The 17,517-nt window shown below is 44.9% G+C and overlaps 1 protein-coding gene across 1 annotated transcript in view; it reads left to right on the forward strand.

The window, feature by feature from the left end:
* Nucleotides 1-219: 219 nt before the first annotated feature.
* Nucleotides 220-17,517, forward strand: part of WNK3 (WNK lysine deficient protein kinase 3) — a 216,159-nt gene continuing 198,861 nt past the window's right edge. Inside the window, exon 1 of the mRNA XM_040325190.1 lies at nucleotides 220-452. The gene's annotated coding sequence lies outside the window, so the exon portion shown is untranslated. The remainder of the gene's footprint in view (nucleotides 453-17,517) is intronic.

Below are 17,517 nucleotides of genomic sequence, written 5' to 3' on the forward strand. Positions count from 1 at the left end.
CACGGCTCGCAGAACCCGTTTGGTTGTCCGTAGAGTGTGTGCCGTGTGTGGGGGGGGATAATGATGTGTGTATAGGCCGGTGCGGGCTTTTCCCTCACACACGCACAGCCGCGCCTCCGTCTCTCCTCCATTGTCTGCCCCCCATTCATCCCGTTTTGTTTAATTTACCTCCTTAACCGTATCAATTATTAATCCGTGTCGTCCCGGGTTTTTTTTTTTTTGTGATCGGGGACGCGCGTGAGAGAGGTGCGCGCTCCCCCCATTCGCCCCCGCGTGCGCGCTCCTGTCGGTCGGTGTGAGGTGAGAGGCGGCGGCTGTATAAGAATCGGCGCCCCCCTCTCCGCACCGTACACACCCCCTTCCTATACCGAGAGGAATCCCGGATCATCCCCTCCCCCCCCCCTACAACTACCAGGAGAGGGGGGCGGCCGGGGACCCCCGACACCAAGCCGGTGAGATGTGTGTGTGATGGGGGAGGGGGGTCATGTCTGTCTGTGTATGTGTGCCATCACATGGTGTCACCGATCTCTATAGATATCACATTGGGTACAATGCACCCCCCCATATCATCTGTCATTCATCTCTACAGGGATTAGATGACTTCTTCATTGCTTGCCTATCTTCACTTAATTTCAAGTCCGTAGTCTGAGCCCCCGGAGGGGCGGACAACTCCTTTAAACTCAAGAGTCTTACCTTTTGGGGGGTGGAAAGCCCCTTTAAATCCAATAGATTGGTCCTTTGGTTGGGGTGGTGGACGGTCCCGGGCAGAGTCTTCCCTTGAAAGGGTGGACAACTCCTTTAAAAGAGTTCACCCTTCCAAGGGACGACTCTACTGAGGTTTAAAGGAGTTGTCCACCCTTCCAAGGGAAGCCTCTATTGAGGTTTAAAGGAGTTGTCCACCCTTCCAAGGGAAGCCTCTATTGAGGTTTAAAGGAGTTGTCCACCCTTCCAAGGGAAGCCTCTATTGAGGTTTAAAGGAGTTGTCCACCCTTCCAAGGGAAGCCTCTATTGAGGTTTAAAGGAGTTGTCCACCCTTCCAAGGGAAGCCTCTATTGAGGTTTAAAGGAGTTGTCCACCCTTCCAAGGGAAGACTCTATTGAGGTTTAAAGGAGTTGTCCACCCTGCCAAGGGAAACCTCTATTGAGGTTTAAAGGAGTTGTCCACCCTTCCGAGGGAAGCCTCTATTGAGGTTTAAAGGAGTTGTCCACCCTTCCAAGGGAAGCCTCTATTGAGGTTTAAAGGAGTTGTCCACCCTTCCAAGGGACGACTCTATTGAGGTTGAGTTGTCCACCCTGCCAAGGGAAGACTCTATTGAGGTTGAGTTGTCCACCCTGCCAAGGGAAGACTCTATTGAGGTTGAGTTGTCCACCCTGCCAAGGGAAGACTCTATTGAGGTTGAGTTGTCCACCCTGCCAAGGGAAGACTCTATTGAGGTTGAGTTGTCCACCCTGCCAAGGGAAGACTCTATTGAGGTTGAGTTGTCCACCCTGCCAAGGGAAGACTCTATTGAGGTTGAGTTGTCCACCCTGCCAAGGGAAGACTCTATTGAGGTTGAGTTGTCCACCCTGCCAAGGGAAGACTCTATTGAGGTTGAGTTGTCCACCCTGCCAAGGGAAGACTCTATTGAGGTTGAGTTGTCCACCCTGCCAAGGGAAGACTCTATTGAGGTTGAGTTGTCCACCCTGCCAAGGGAAGACTCTATTGAGGTTGAGTTGTCCACCCTGCCAAGGGAAGACTCTATTGAGGTTGAGTTGTCCACCCTGCCAAGGGAAGACTCTATTGAGGTTGAGTTGTCCACCCTGCCAAGGGAAGACTCTATTGAGGTTGAGTTGTCCACCCTGCCAAGGGAAGACTCTATTGAGGTTGAGTTGTCCACCCTGCCAAGGGAAGACTCTATTGAGGTTGAGTTGTCCACCCTGCCAAGGGAAGACTCTATTGAGGTTGAGTTGTCCACCCTGCCAAGGGAAGACTCTATTGAGGTTGAGTTGTCCACCCTGCCAAGGGAAGACTCTATTGAGGTTGAGTTGTCCACCCTGCCAAGGGAAGACTCTATTGAGGTTAAGTTGTCCACCCTGCCAAGGGAAGACTCTATTGAGATTTAAAGGAGTTGTCCACCCTTTCAAAGGAAGACTCTATTGAGGTTGAAAGAGTTGTTCACCCTTCTGAGGGAAGACTATGGAGTTTAGAGGAGTTGTCCACCCTTCCAAGGGAAGCCTCTATTAAGGTTTAAAGGAGTTGCTCACCATTCTGAGGGAAGACTATTAAGGTTAAAAATGTTGCCCACCACTCCAAGGGAAGATTCTATTGAGATTAAAGCGGGAGTTCCCCCTCCAAATTTTTTTTTACCCTTAGATTGATGCTCATTTTGTCTAGGGGAATCGGCTAGTTTTAAAATCGACGCTGTACTTAACGTTGTAGAGAGCAATCTTCTCAGCCAGGTATGGGTCTTCGGGAGTGGGCGTTCCTTCTTGATTGACAGTCTTCCGACAGATTTCGCATCCATCGCGTCATGAGTAGCCGAAAGAAGCTGAACGTCGGCGCGGCTCTATACGGTGCCTGCGCACCGACTTTCGGCTACTTTCAGAAAATCGTGACGCGATGGATGCGACCTGTCAATCAATTAGGAACGCCCATACCCGAAGACCATACCCGGAAGCGGCGGAGAAGATCGCTCTCTACAACGGTAAGTACAGCGTCGATTTTAAAACAACTAGCCGATTTCCCTAGACAAAATGAGCATCAATCTAAGGGTAAACATTTTTTGGAGGGGGAACTACCGCTTTAAGCGTTGTCCACCCTTCTGAGGGAAGACTCTATTGGAGGGGTGGACAACTCCTTTAAACTCGAGAGTCGTACCTTTGGGGGTGGAAAGCCCCTTTTAAGTCCAATAGATTGGTCGTTTGGGCTGGTGTACAGTCCCGGGCAGAGTTTTCCCTTGAAAGGGTGGACAACTCCTTTTTTAAAAGAGTTGTCCACCCTTACAAGGGAAGACTGTGAGGTTTAAAAGGTTGTCCACCCTTCCAAGGGAAGACTGTATTGAGCTTGAGTTGTCCACCCTTCCAAGGGAAGACTGTATTGAGGTTGAGTTGTGCACCCTGCCAAGGGAAGACTCTATTGAGGTTGAGTCGTCCACCCTTCCAAGGAAAGACTGTATTGAGGTTGAGTCGTCCACCCTGCCAAGGGAAGACTCTATTGAGGTTGAGTTGTGCACCCTTCCAAGGGAAGACTCTATTGAGGTTGAGTTGTGCACCCTGTCAAGGGAAGACTCTATTGAGGTCGAGTCGTCCACCCTTCCAAGGGAAGACTCTATTGAGGTTGAGTTGTGCACCCTTCCAAGGGAAGACTCTATTGAGGTTGAGTTGTGCACCCTTCCAAGGGAAGACTCTATTGAGGTTGAGTTGTGCACCCTTCCAAGGGAAGACTCTATTGAGGTTGAGTTGTGCACCCTTCCAAGGGAAGACTCTATTGAGGTTGAGTTGTGCACCCTTCCAAGGGAAGACTCTATTGAGGTTGAGTTGTGCACCCTTCCAAGGGAAGACTCTATTGAGGTTGAGTTGTGCACCCTTCCAAGGGAAGACTCTATTGAGGTTGAGTTGTGCACCCTTCCAAGGGAAGACTCTATTGAGGTTGAGTTGTGCACCCTTCCAAGGGAAGACTGTATTGAGGTTGAGTTGTCCACCCTGCCAAGGGAAGACTGTATTGAGGTTGAGTTGTCCACCCTGCCAAGGGAAGACTCTATTGAGGTTAACCTTAATAGTGTGTTCTATTGGGGATGGACAGCCCCTTTAAATTCAGACTTACCCTTTTGGGAGTATAAAGCTCCTTGAAATCCAATAGGGTCTTCCCTTTGGGGGGTGGAAAGTCCCTTTTACACTCAATAGTCTTACATTTGGGGAGATGGATGGACAGCCAACTTAAACTCCATCCTTGGAGGGTAGATTATGTTGAGTTTGAGGAGACTCAACATAATCTACAGAAGGAGATTCTGTTGTGGTGAAAGGGCCTGTCTACTCTTCAAGGGGAATTTCTACCTTGTCTAAAGGGACTGTTCAGTTCACTCTTTGAGGGGGGGATTCTGTAAAGTTTGAAGAGACAGTCTACTTTTCAAATGGAGGTTTTTATTTTTAAGTTGGAAGGGGCTGTCCACTCTTCAAAGGGAAATTCTATTGATTTGTCTCCCTGTCAAGGGTAGATTCTGTTGAGTTTGGAGGAGGTTGTGTTCTCTTTAGGAGGCAATTCTGTTGAGTTGGAAAGGGCTGTCAATATGATAGGGGCTATCCACACTTCCAGGGGGGATATTATTGTGTTTTGAAGGGGGAGGTTCATTCATCAAGGGGAGTTCCTGTTGAGGTTGAAGGGGCTGCCAACCTTTAGAGAGGAGATTTTGTTTGATTGGGTTGTTGACTCTTCTGTTGGGTATGGGCATTTCACTTTTCGAGGGAAGATTCGCTTGAGTTTATAAGGTGCTGTCTGCTCTTTAACGGAATATTATATTTGATGGGGTTGTCTAGATTGTATTACATTTGAAGGGGCTGTTCATTCATTAAGGGGGAGATTCTGTTGAGGTGAAAGGGGTTTGTCTACTCTTTTTAGGTGGAGATCCTATGGAGTTTAAAGAATCTGTCCACATATTTGAGGGGAGTCTGAACTTGTAGGGGGCTGTTGAAAGGTTTTGATGTGGTTGTCCACCCTTTTGAGGGGGGTGATCTACTGAGTTGGAACAGGCTGTCCACCCCCTTTAAGAGGAGTGTCTACTGAACTTTGAAGAGGTTGTCACCCCACCTTTTGAGGGGAAGGTCTGCTGATTTTAAAGGGCGTTTCCAACCTTTTGAGGGGAGGGTCTACAGATGTCTTTGAATTTGAAGGGGCTGCCTACTCTTCAAAAGGAGGTTTTATTGAGTTTAATTGATTTTTACATGCATATTTTACTTATCTGTTCTAGTTTTAATTTTTTATAGAGTTTTATATATTATTGGCTGCACATCTTTCTCCAGTTATCTTCCAGGACGTAACACCTGGTTTTAAGTAGGCCTGCCGTCCTGGAAGATTTCCTAGAAAATCCGTTACCGGTAATTGTAACTGGTACTTTTTCTGGAATAGTTGTATCCTGTAGCGTCACACCTGCCCAGCCCATAAGTAGAAGCGAGTTTAAAGTTGTCCTTTTTGGAGAGTGGTGAAGGCTTAAAACCCCTACTAGGTTTTCCTGCTGTTCCGGGACTCTGTTAGAAGGATTTCCTCTCACTTCCTGTTCTGGTGACACAGTTTGAACTTGTGAGGGAAAATATTCAATAGCAACACAGGCAGAGTTAAAAGGAAAATACTAGAACTGCCAGCTTTTGTGCGTTTCCTTGTTGCATATCCCTGGCCTATCTGGTAATAAGTGTCACCAGGAGGGAAGATCTCTCTAATGGATCCACAGAGGGCTATTAAGCCTGACAAGGGTTCTAACCTTTACCCATTCCATCCCTAACTAGAAGAAAAAGATTTTTGGATGTAGATATCCTTTAGCCATCGTTCACATTGAATCGATCTGGCAGGACAAGTCGCAGGACAAGTCGCAGCCTATTGCCAGCAGTGGCACGGTTTCACTTGGTGCGATGCTGACTTTGTGGCGCTGCGCTACTTTTGCCGAATTTTGAGTGTGAATATATATATATATATATATATATATATATATATATATATATATATATATATATATATATATATATATATATATATATATATATACACACATATACACAGACCAAAAGTTTGGACATGCCTTCTCATTCAAAAAGTTTTCTTTATTTTCATGACTGAAAATTGTAGATTCACACTGAAGGCATCAACTATGAATGTATGAAACAACTGAAAATATATTTCATATTCTAGGTTCTTCAAAGTAGCCACCTTTTGCTTTGATTACTGCTTGGCACACTCTTGGCATTCTCTTGATGAGCTTCAAGAGGTAGTCACCTGGCGCAGCACCCCATCACTCTCCTTCTTGGTAAAATAGCCCTTACACAGCCTGGAGGTGTGTTTGGGGTCATTGTCCTGTTGAAAAATAAATGATGGTCCAACTAAACCCAAACCGGATGGAATAGCATGCCGCTGCAAGATGCTGTGGTAGCCACGCTGGTTCAGTATGCCTTCAATTTTGAATAAATCCCCAACAGTGTCACCAGCAAAGCACCCCCACACCATCACACCTCCTCCTCCATGCTTCACAGTGGGAACCAGGCATGTAGAGTCCATCCGTTCACCTTTTCTGCGTCGCACAAAGACACAGGGGTTGGAACCAAAGATCTCAAGTTTGGACTCATCAGACCAAAGCACAGATTTCCACTGGTCTAATGTCCATCCCTTGTGTTCTTTATCCCAAACAAGTCTCTTCTGCTTGTTGCCTTTCTTTAGCAGTGGTTTCCTAGCAGATATTCTACCATGAAGGCCGGATTCACACAGTCTCCTCTTACCAGTTCTAGAGATGTGTCTGCTGCAAAAGGTGGAAGAACCTAGAATATGAAATATATTTTCAATACTGTGCTCAACGTGAACGAGGGCTTAAAGCAGTTTAAAAAATAAAAGCAAACATTTTATATATATATCTCTATCTCTCTCCTTTTCTTTCTATTTTCATCAGGTGATCCAGACAGCAAAAAACAAAATATTCGAATCCGAGATAACAAATGCAGTTAGGGGCTGAACAACAATTGGTTTTTCACTTATTTACATGGCATGTCACAAGCCTGGATCATTCCCTTTTTTTCAGATCCAGACAGCAAGTCTGTTTTTCAAAAGCACAAGTTCTCTATCAGAATGTGTCAGTGTACTTTAACGAGACAAACCGTTTTAATGCTGGCAGGGGGGCTTTAAATGATCAGCTTTTATTTATTAATTTAATAATTTTAAGGGGGGGGGGGGGGTGCTGTACTTGGTTACAAAGGGTGAGCTGGAGTTTGGTGTCAAGTTGTTGATGTATTTAATGTGCTAATACATTTAACACTCTCCTCCCCCCTCCCTCCAGCCTGAAAATACTGCTGTGTCTCCTGTGCTCATTTCTATGGAGCCCCCTCGCTAATACAGGATGTGTGTTGCTGACCAGATCACTAGGTGATAACAGTGGGGGGGGGGGGGGAGCCAAAGAAAACAAATGCAGCCACCACTGATTGGTAAGCTGCATTATATTGTAAAGTGCTGTGCACACTGTTGGCACTATATAAATCCTGTATTATATTAATAATAAATTGCCTTTTTGGTTATAGGTTTAAAGTGGTTACAGGTAAGGCTTACCTGTAGGTACTGGGAATATCTACTAAACCTGTATAGGAGATATTTACCATACGCTTGTGCCAACGTCATTGGAGCATGCGCACTGAAGAAAGGGCACGATTATTGCCGATTCTATAGGGAGTCACGTCATCGTCGCTGCAGCCAATCGCAGCGATGGAGTCCATGGCCCCCAGAAGGAAGACGGGTGAAGGTGGCCACCAGCGGGGGATTCATACCAGCCCATTATGATTTTACTTTGGCAGAATGGCACGGCTCGGCACATATATATATATATACGTCCCCTTTATGAGCCCAGCCGTGGGTTGCGAGTGTGGCGCCCTCGTGACCCGGTCCGAATCTCCGTGACCGCGGGACCCGATCACAGCCTGTGTCCCGCAATCGGTCACAGGAGCTGAAGAACGGGGAGAGCTGAGTGTAAACACACCTTTCTTCATTCTGGCAGTGACACTGATCGTCTGTTCTTTGATATAGGGAACGACGATCAGTGACGTCGCATCTACAGCCAGGCCCCCCTACTGTAAGAATCACTCCCTTAGGACACACTTAACCCCTTAGCGCCACCTTGTGGTTAACCCCTTCACTGCCATTGTCATTTTCACAGTAATCGGTGCATTTTTATAGCACTTTTCGCTGTGAAATTGTGTCCGATGTGTCTGCCATAATGTTGCAGTCACGAAAAAAATCGCTCATCGCCGCCATTAGTAGTAAAAATTAATAAAAATGCCATAAAATTATCCCCTATTTTGTAAACGCTATAAATTTTGCGCAAACCAATCGATAAACGCTTATTGCAATTTTTTTTTTTTTTTTTACCAAAAATGGGTAGAAGAATACGTATCGGCCTAAACTAAGGGGGGGGGGGGAAGTTTTTTTAATATCTTTTTTGGGGATATTTATTATAGTAAAAAATATTTATTTTTTTTTCAAAATTGACGCTCTATTTTTGTTTATAGCGCAAAAAATAAAAACCGAGGTGATCGAATACCACCAAAAGAAAGCTCTTATTTGTAGGAAAAAAAGGACGCCAATTTTTTCTTCGGGAGCCACGTCGCACGACCGCGCAATTGCCAGTTAAAACGACGCAGTGCCGAATCGCAAAAAGGGGCAAGGTCCTTAACCTGCATAATGGTCCCGGGTCTTAAGTGGTTAATATCCTTTTAAACTTTCCAAATAGAATTTTTAACATAGCCCCCCCCCCCATGCAGGTATATAATGTGTTGGTATGCCCTACTGAAGGAGCCCTCCAGCGCGGAGTTATAACCACTTTCATCTTCGCCTGGTCTGGATTTTTTGCTCTCTGGCTGTTTGAATGGCCAGGCCGTGATGGCGTCACCGGTGCGCGGTCTGTATTAATGGCACACTCGGTGGTCTGCGAATGCAGAGAATACTGCGCTTGCGCCAATGATGTCATGGGCTGGCGCTGATGTCGATTTCTACTGAATGGTACAAGTTCAGGACGTTTACGTGTGAGGCTTTTTCTAAGCTTACCTGTAGGGCAAAGTTAAACCTTTTCTCTCCAATATGGCTTTACCTGCCTGATTCTATTATTACTGCTTTTTATTTATTTTTTTATTTCCTGAAACTGCGTCTTCAGAACGCGTGGGATGTGTACATTGTCGCGTGTCTTGTACTATATTCTGCAGAAATGACGTTCCGTATAATTGATAAATCTTAGCGATTAGCGTTTATCTTTATTTACACTGTGAACAAGGCAATTATTTGGCTAATGATTGATCAGCCGAACTCTTTATGTCTCCATAATGCCGGCTTTCACGTTAAATGGTAAGCCCAGCAGCGCGGCGCCGTGGGATTAATGCCGCCGGGAGTCAGCGTGGCTTTGTTTCTTGGTTTTGGCTTTTGTTTATTTTATATACGCCAAACTCCACCTTTTCTGTATCATTGCCGGGTGTAATGAATAAGTTATGTCATTTGCATTGATTGAGGTTGCTGAGTGTACCGTGTGATTAAATGTCATTGGAGTTAAAATGATAACCGGTTTCCGCCGTCTGCCTTATTTTTTTTTTCGTAGTAATCCATTTTCCGAAATGTTTCTCTTGGTGCAGATAAAAGTGTTTTGCTTGTGTGTTGCCAGTTTACAAAGCCTTGCCCGCTGGAAGCTTAAGCAGGGATAGCTGGGCAAGCGGCTTCGTCGGTGCGTTCGTCTACTTTATTTTTTCTTCTCACACTTTTTTTTGTTTGGACTTGTCACAGAAGATACTGTTGCATGTGGTGTGCCTTCCCCTCCTGCCAAACCAGCCATTGATTTTCACACAATGTGCTCTTCTATTTGTTTTCTTATCACATGACATTGAAAGTATTACAGAAGTGTGGTAGTGATCGCTGAGCATTGTCCGTTTTTTTTTTTTTTTATATTTTAACCGCTTATCTACCGGGCACTTTCACCCCCTTCCTCCCCAGGCCATTTTTTTTGTGCTGTCACACTTTGAATGACAATTGCATGGTCATGCTACACTGTAACCATTTTTTTTATTATCCTATTCTTCACACATACAGAGCTTTCATTTGGTGGTATTTAAAGCGGAGTTCCAGACTTTTTTTTATGTTTATTAAAGCGAGGGAGCTGCGGTGGCTCAACGCGATTGGCACTGCGCTGACAAGCAGCTAGGGGTTCGGGTCTCGGCTACATGTGAATTGAGTTTGGTGGTCTCAGCCCGGCTCCCGGTGGGTGTGCTATGCGAGGTAAGCCTGCGCTTAGTACGCCCACCCCCCTCCCACAAAAAACCACCACACTTATACGCACTCGAAATTGGGTTAACATGCACGCACTTTGACCACGCGGTCTCTAAAAAGAGAGGCGAAGGACTAACGGGGCTGGTTGAGCGGGCAAAATCCTCTCACTCCCTTATAGGGAGTCCCTCTGCCCCGTTGGGCTTCAAAGCGGAACAGGTAGGGCGGGCTGTGTGGGAGGACCCCCTCACACACCCGCCATTGCCACCCGGGGCATGGAGAAAGGTGGCAGATTGCCTCTGGGGGAGGCCTGCCTACTCCCAACTCCTGCAGTCCGGCTCCTCTCTCGAGTACACGCACAAAATACACTTAAAAAAAAAAAAAAAAAATGTTTATTAAAGCGGGAGTTCACCTGGAAAAAATGTTTTTAACCTTAGATTGAGGCTAATTACGGGAAGCAGAATCGGGTGTTTTGTTTAAAATCAATGCAGTACTTACCTTTTTTGAGATAGATGTTCTCCCGCCGCTTCCGGGTAAGGTCTGCGGGACTGGGCGTTCCTATTTGACAGCCTTCCGACGGTCACATACAGCACGTCACGAGTTGCCGAACGTCGGTGCGGCTCTATACGGCGCCTGCGCACCGACGGTCGGCTACTTTTGGAAACTGGTGACGCGCTGGCTGCGACGGTCGGAAGGCTGTCAATCAAATAGGAACGCCCAGTCCCGCAGCCCATACCCGGAAGCGGCGGGAGAACATCTATCTCTAAAATGGTAAGTACTGCATTGATTTTAAACAAAACACCCGATTCTGCTTCCCGTAATTAGGCCCAATCTAATGTTAAAAATAGATTTTTTGGGGGGTGAACCTCCACTTTAAAAGGCAGCAGCTACAAAAAGTGTAGCTGCTGGCTTTTAATAAACACTAACCTGCACCACTGTCCAGCAACGCCCGGAGCTCTGACCGCCCCCCCCCCCCCCACCCACCTCCGCCTCCATTCTAACTGTGGGCACCCGGCTGTGACAGGTTTCGGCTTCACGGCTGGGCACACACTGCGCATGTGCGAGCGGAGCTACCTGAGTGGACAGGCGATCGCCTGGGACCTGTCACGTGTCCCAGGTGATCGCCTACAGGGAGGGGCTGCTGTAGGCGATATGACGTGTCGCCTAAGCGGTCCCTGGGCGGAAGTAGGACAGGAAGTCCCACTCCCCCCATTTCCCCCCCTCCCCCAAAAAAAAAATTACATGCTAAACGTGGCATGTAAGGGGGAAAGGAGTGGTTTAAGCGAATTTTGTAAATAAGTAATTTTTCTCCTTCACTGATGTGCGCAGATGAGGTGGTACTGACTTCTGGATATGGTGGGCACTGATTGTTTGTTTGCAGTGGTGGGCAATGGTTGGTGGCACTCTAATGTAATCGGGGCACTGATCATAGGGTTTGCGAACTGTAGGCTTCCGTCTGAATTTCAGTGCATACCCCGCTTTTACATTTTTTAACTACAGGTAAGCCTATAACAAGGCTTACCTGTGGCTGAAATGAATATTTCCTAAACTTGTACGGTTTAGGAAATATTCACCTTGCATGCAGCGGCTGACGTCGGCGGCACAAGAGCTCTGAAGGTCTTGTCTGGTGGATGCTGCCAGAAAATCGGAGCTCCTTGCTGGAAAGAGGACTCCCGTGAGCATGCGCAGGTATGACGTCATTGTGGCTCCAGCCAATCGCAGCGCCGGAGCCGTGAACCCCCAAAAGAAACGCAGAGGGGAACATGTCGGCTCCCTCAATGGTGACCAGGAGGCTATGCCGTCGCTTTGTTCAGAGGTAAGCATTTCATAAATGTCAGGAAAGTGGATTGTGTGTCCTCTTTAGATATGGCGCCTCATCCCTGTTATAGTAATGGCAAAGGGAGGAAGGATTGGGATTATAGCGGTGCCAATCACACGTTAGTCAGGAAGTTTCTTTAAAAGAAGACGTAATTATTATACAATCTCAATCTCTCTCTCCTATCTATCCATCTACATACATACGGCTTTTTTTCAGGGGGAACTTGGGGGAACTCAGTTCCACCACCTCTGGCTCAGACCCTTTGGTGCCTGCTCACCACAATCACTTGTAAACACAGAAGTCTGGTTTCTGTGTTTACAAGTGACAGCTCTGCACTCTGTGTGTAACCCCCTGAACTCTACACTCTGTATGTAATGCAATCCTATATATATATATATATATATATATATATATATATATATATATATATATATATATATATATATATATATATATATATATATATATATATGACAAAATTATAATGGTCACTACAAATTTTTTTTTTAAATCCAATACATTTTTATTATTGTTTGCACATCAAAAGTAAGAGCATAATAAATACACAACCATACTTTAATACACAACATATTAAAGTACACTGAATACCGGAACGGATTATCCCAACGTGTTTCACCAAAACATTGGCTTCTTCAGGGGAATGGTATACATTCAGTGTAATGAAATTCAAAAAAAAAAAACATAACAATGCAAAATATATATATATATATATATATATATATATATATATAATTTTTTTTTTTTTCAGTACGCAAGCTGGAGCTCAGACATTGCACATATCGATATGTGAAATGTTTGAGGCCACTTCTGTGGTTGGACTATTATGGGACCCCCAGTACCCTGATGTCTCTGAGCTCCATCTTGCGTACTGAATTTACTATATATATATATATTAGGGCTGTGCGTTAAACGCGATATTAACGGTGTTAACGCAAACCCATGTTAACGCCGTCAATATTTTTGTCGCGCGATTAACGCAGGAGCCCTTGGGTGGACATGCAGAGTGTGCAGCGGCGCGGCTTACCTTTTCGCTGGATTCACAGACAAGTTACTCACCTTGTCCCTGGATCCAGCGATGCCACCCCGCTGTGTGATCGAGCGGGTCCTCCTTGCTTGGCGGGTCCTCCTTGCTTGGCGGGTCCTCCTCGCTTGGCGGGTCCTCCTCGCTCGATTCACAGTGCCTGTGTGCCGCCGAGCTCCGTTCCCTGCGACGTTACGACGCACGGGAGCGGAGAACGGCGCCAAATTTAAAAAAGTAAACAAACACAATACACACAGTATACTGTAATCTTATAGATTACAGTACTGTATGTAAAAAATACACACCCCCCTTGTCCCTAGTGGTCTGCCCAGTGCCCTACATGTTCTTTTATAAAATAAAAACTATTCTTTCTGCCTGAAAAACTGTAGATTGTCCAAAAGTGTCCCTTTATGTCAAAAATGGTTTTAGATCAGCTAGAAAACAGCGATAATAAATTATAATCACTTGCAGAATTGTGCGATATTTGTGGGGAAATTCGTCATAAATTAGAGCGATTAATCGTGAGTTAACTATGACATTAATGCGATTAATCGCGATTAAAAATTTTAATCGTTTGACAGCACTAATATATATATATTGCATTATTATTTGTTTTCTTTTGTAGAATTTCATTATTACACTGAATGTATACTATTTCCCTGAAGAAGCCAATGTTTGGTTGAAACATGTTGGGATTATCCATTCTTGTATTTTGTATTCAGTGTACTTTAATATGTAGTGACCATTATATTTTGTTAATATTGTATAAAAATTTGTATAATTGTCGTTTTTTTTTTTTTTAAAGAAACTTCCTGACTAATTTGTGATTGGCACCGCTATAATCCCAATCCTTCCTTTGTTGTAAGTATTTCATAATGAGCTAGTATGTGGTGTATACTAGATCATTATGCCTTTTTTGTCTTACAGTTTTTTTTTTTTTCCGGTCATATAACCACTTTAAAACTTGAGGAATTTATTAGCTCTCAGGGAGATCGCAGTACTCCTCGTGACAATGACTTTCTGTTTTTCTGTCCAGAAGGACTAGAGGCCTCCAGGGTCAGTATCTACTTCCTGGATTAAGATGCCAGTTTGCTTGTTGGCAGTGTTAACGAATGTCTGACACGGATCAGCTCCTGCTTTTGTAGCCTTTCATCTTGTGATGTGCTCTGAAGTTATAACGACTGAGGAAATGTTTCCTTCTATTTGCAGCAGAGTTACAACATCAGCCTAGACCGAGTCCCAGGGTTGCTTTTTAAAGTTCCAAAAATCTGGATGGGCAGGGTTTTTGACAGAAAAGATCCTAATGGTCTCTTTCATGAATGCTTCCCCTTTCCTGTCAGCATGAATGTACATTGAGCCACGCACGCACAGCTTAGTGTACATTTATAACGCCCGCTCTGGTGTGATGACATGACCCGTGTGCGCAGGAGGGACGTCGTCACGACCAGAGTGCACCTAGAAAAAAGACAGAAGACGGGACCATGAGAGCATTGTACAGCGCTGGAGGGCATCCCATCACAGGTAAGTCTGTCATAATGTGCAGTGCATAGCACATTATGGCAATAAACCCACGGGGGGTGGGGCATAAAAAATAACTAGCAGAGTTTAATACCTCTTTAAGGCTGCATTCACACCTGAGCGTTTTGGTCGCCTGAAGCGCGACGCTCAAACGCTAGAGGGGGGAAAAATTCATTATTCCCTATGGAGATGGTTCACATCTCCACTCCAAGACGCCTGACGCCGAACGCCTGAAGCTCAAACAAGTTCCGGACCCTTTTTTGTCGCGCGAATCGGGCGTTTTTGAGCGTTTCCATTTCCCATAGAAAGTAATGGAAATGCTCGATTCAAGCGACTAGCGCGACAACGAGCGTTTGCTACGGGCGTTTTGTCGCTTTAATCAATAGAACATTTCACCCAGGCAGAAGATACAAAAATCTACCAACATAGCAACAAGTGATGAAAAGATGATGATTTTTCCTATTGGCCAAAATAAAAAACGTCGAAGTACAAACATGCCGGACGACGCTGTATGCAAACGCGCAGATAAGCATGAATACGCGTGACAAAACGCCGGAAAGAACTACCTACGCTCAGGTGTGTATGCATCCTAAGGCAGAGCTTTCCTAATAAACAAACTAAACTGTGTTTATGTGTGTGTGTGTGTATATGTATGTATATATGTGTGTGTGTGTGTGTATGTGTGTATATATATATATATATATATATATATATATATATATATATATATATATATATATATATATATATATATATATATATATATAATGTATGTGTGTGTGTTTATTTATTTTTGCGGATTCATACTTGGTGGATGCAGTATTGATCCAATGCTGCATCTGTTCCCTCGCCGACTCTAACACTGAGAACCGAGCGATCAAACACTGCCGATTACTTGGTTCTCAGAGCTCCGTGAGCAGAGAGCCAGTGACTGTCGGTCCTCTCTTTCTGCTCCGCCCCCTTCCTCCCTCACTGAAGCGTTGGGCTGGGGAGGGGGCGGTAGTGGTCAGGTCAGGGCTGTCAGCGCCTCGCTGAGAGGCTGAGCTGGGTGCCGTTTCAGGCATGTGGACAGATCACAATCTTGCCCGAGCCTGGACTGGCTCTGTGACAGCAGCAGACTTCAGCCCGCTGTCTGCTGAAAATGGGTCACAGGAATGCAGATCGAACTGCAATCCTTTGATAAATAGGAGGAGTAGAGCCAAATGAGCTTTGGCTGTACTTCTCTGTTTTAAGGTGTAACATAACTGTATCTGAGCCTCACAAAGCAAAAATGCTATTTAATTTATTATTTAAGGCAAACGCCACCATGTGATCATTAGAGCGAGAGTAATACTTCTAGACCTCCTCTGTAACTGAAAACATGCAACCTGTAGACATTTTTAAAGTGGTTGTATACCCTGATAGCATACTTGCACCTACAGGTAAGCCTACATTAAGGCTTACCTGTAGGTGCTTGCAATATCTCCTTAACCTACATGACTAAGGAGATATTTGCAGAAAAGGGGGAAACGATGTCTACGGCGCATTCGCGCCATAGACAACAGCGCAGGCGCACTGAGCACGGCGGCTCTTGAATGGGAACCTGCCGGAAATGTGCGCATGCATGAGGATCGTGCCGTTCCACGCGCATGCGCGGGAGTCATCGCCGCTCCGGCCAGTCACAGCACTGGAGCGGCGATTTCCGGAAGTCACTCCGGGTATTATAGCGGCAACTGAGGACGTGTCCAAGGACCGATGCGGGGGCTTCGATCTAAGGTATGTAATTTATAATGAGTTCGTATGCTAGTCATACTAGCTCAGGAGATTTTTAAGGGTAAAAGTTGGTTGCCATGCCACGAGCGGGTGCAATGTTAAGCCACAGTGACATGTTGGGTATCAACTTACTCAGCGTAACATTATCTTTCACAATATAAAAACAAAATCGGGCTAACTTTATTGTGGGCTTATTTTTTTTATAAAAAAAAAGTGAATCCCCCCCCCCCCCCCCCCAAAAAATAATAATTCACTTTTAAGACCGCTGCGCAAATACGGTGTGACATAAAGTATTGCAAACTACTGCCATTTTATTCTCTAGAGTGTTAGAAAAAAAAAAAATTCTAGCAAAAAATTGCAGCCTAAACTTGTAAAGTTTAGGCTGCATTCACACCTTTGCGTATTTACGCCCGACGCTCGTGCTGCTGGAGGGGTGATTTTACATTCTTGTCTATGGAGATGGTTCACATCTCACGCCGAAACGCCTGCCGCCTGAAAACAAGTCCCGGACCCTTTTTTTCAGGCGATTTTCGGCGTTCGGCATAGACATCAAAGTAAAATGTTTTGTAAAAAAAAGGTTAAAACGTCTCATTTTTTCGCGGCAAATCGCGATACAATACGCCGCTATTTGTCGCGGCAAAATGCGCCGCGTTATAGTGTGAATGCAGCCTAAGAGTCTGGAAAAATAGGCCCGGTCCTTATGGAGTTGACCACTTAAGCCCCGGACCATTTTGTAGCTAAAGGACCTGGCGGCTTTTTGTGATTCGGCAGTGCGTCGCTTTAACTGACACTTGCGCGGCTGTGCGACGTGGCTCCCAAACAAAATTGATGTGTTTTTTTTTTTCCCCTCACAAATAGAGCTTTCTTTTGGTGGTATTTGATCACCTCTGCGTTTTTTTTTTTTTTTATGTTTTGCGCTATAAACAAAAATAGAGCGCCAATTTTGAGAAAAAAAATCAATATTTTGTACTGTAATAAATATCCTCTAAAATATATATTAAAAAAAAACGTTTTTTTTTCCCCCTCAGTTTAGGCCGTATTCTTCTACATCCACTTCTTAAAGGGGATGTACAGGTACGTCCCTTTGCCTGCCCGTGCCATGCTGCAGACGTATATCGGCGGGCGGTAAGGGGTTAGAACAAGTATATCTAATATTACCTTCCTATCTATTTACTAATGCTAGCAGCATAAGAATTGAAAAGAGAAAGTTTTGTACAACTTTGAATTGTCTATTAATCATGGGAAATTTGTATATTTTTAAAACTCGTTTTGCTACATCTTGGCGTGGGGAAAAAGGTGGTTTTCATATCGTGAAGTTTTATATAAAAGGTTAATCATTTCCTGAACGCCTATATTATGCAGCTAGGATTGTTTCTGGTCTTCCTATCTGCATAGGTCATAACCTGGAGCTGAACTATGTTTCTTC

This window comes from Rana temporaria, chromosome 9 (assembly GCF_905171775.1).
Source record: "Rana temporaria chromosome 9, aRanTem1.1, whole genome shotgun sequence".
Classification (NCBI taxonomy): domain Eukaryota; kingdom Metazoa; phylum Chordata; class Amphibia; order Anura; family Ranidae; genus Rana; species Rana temporaria.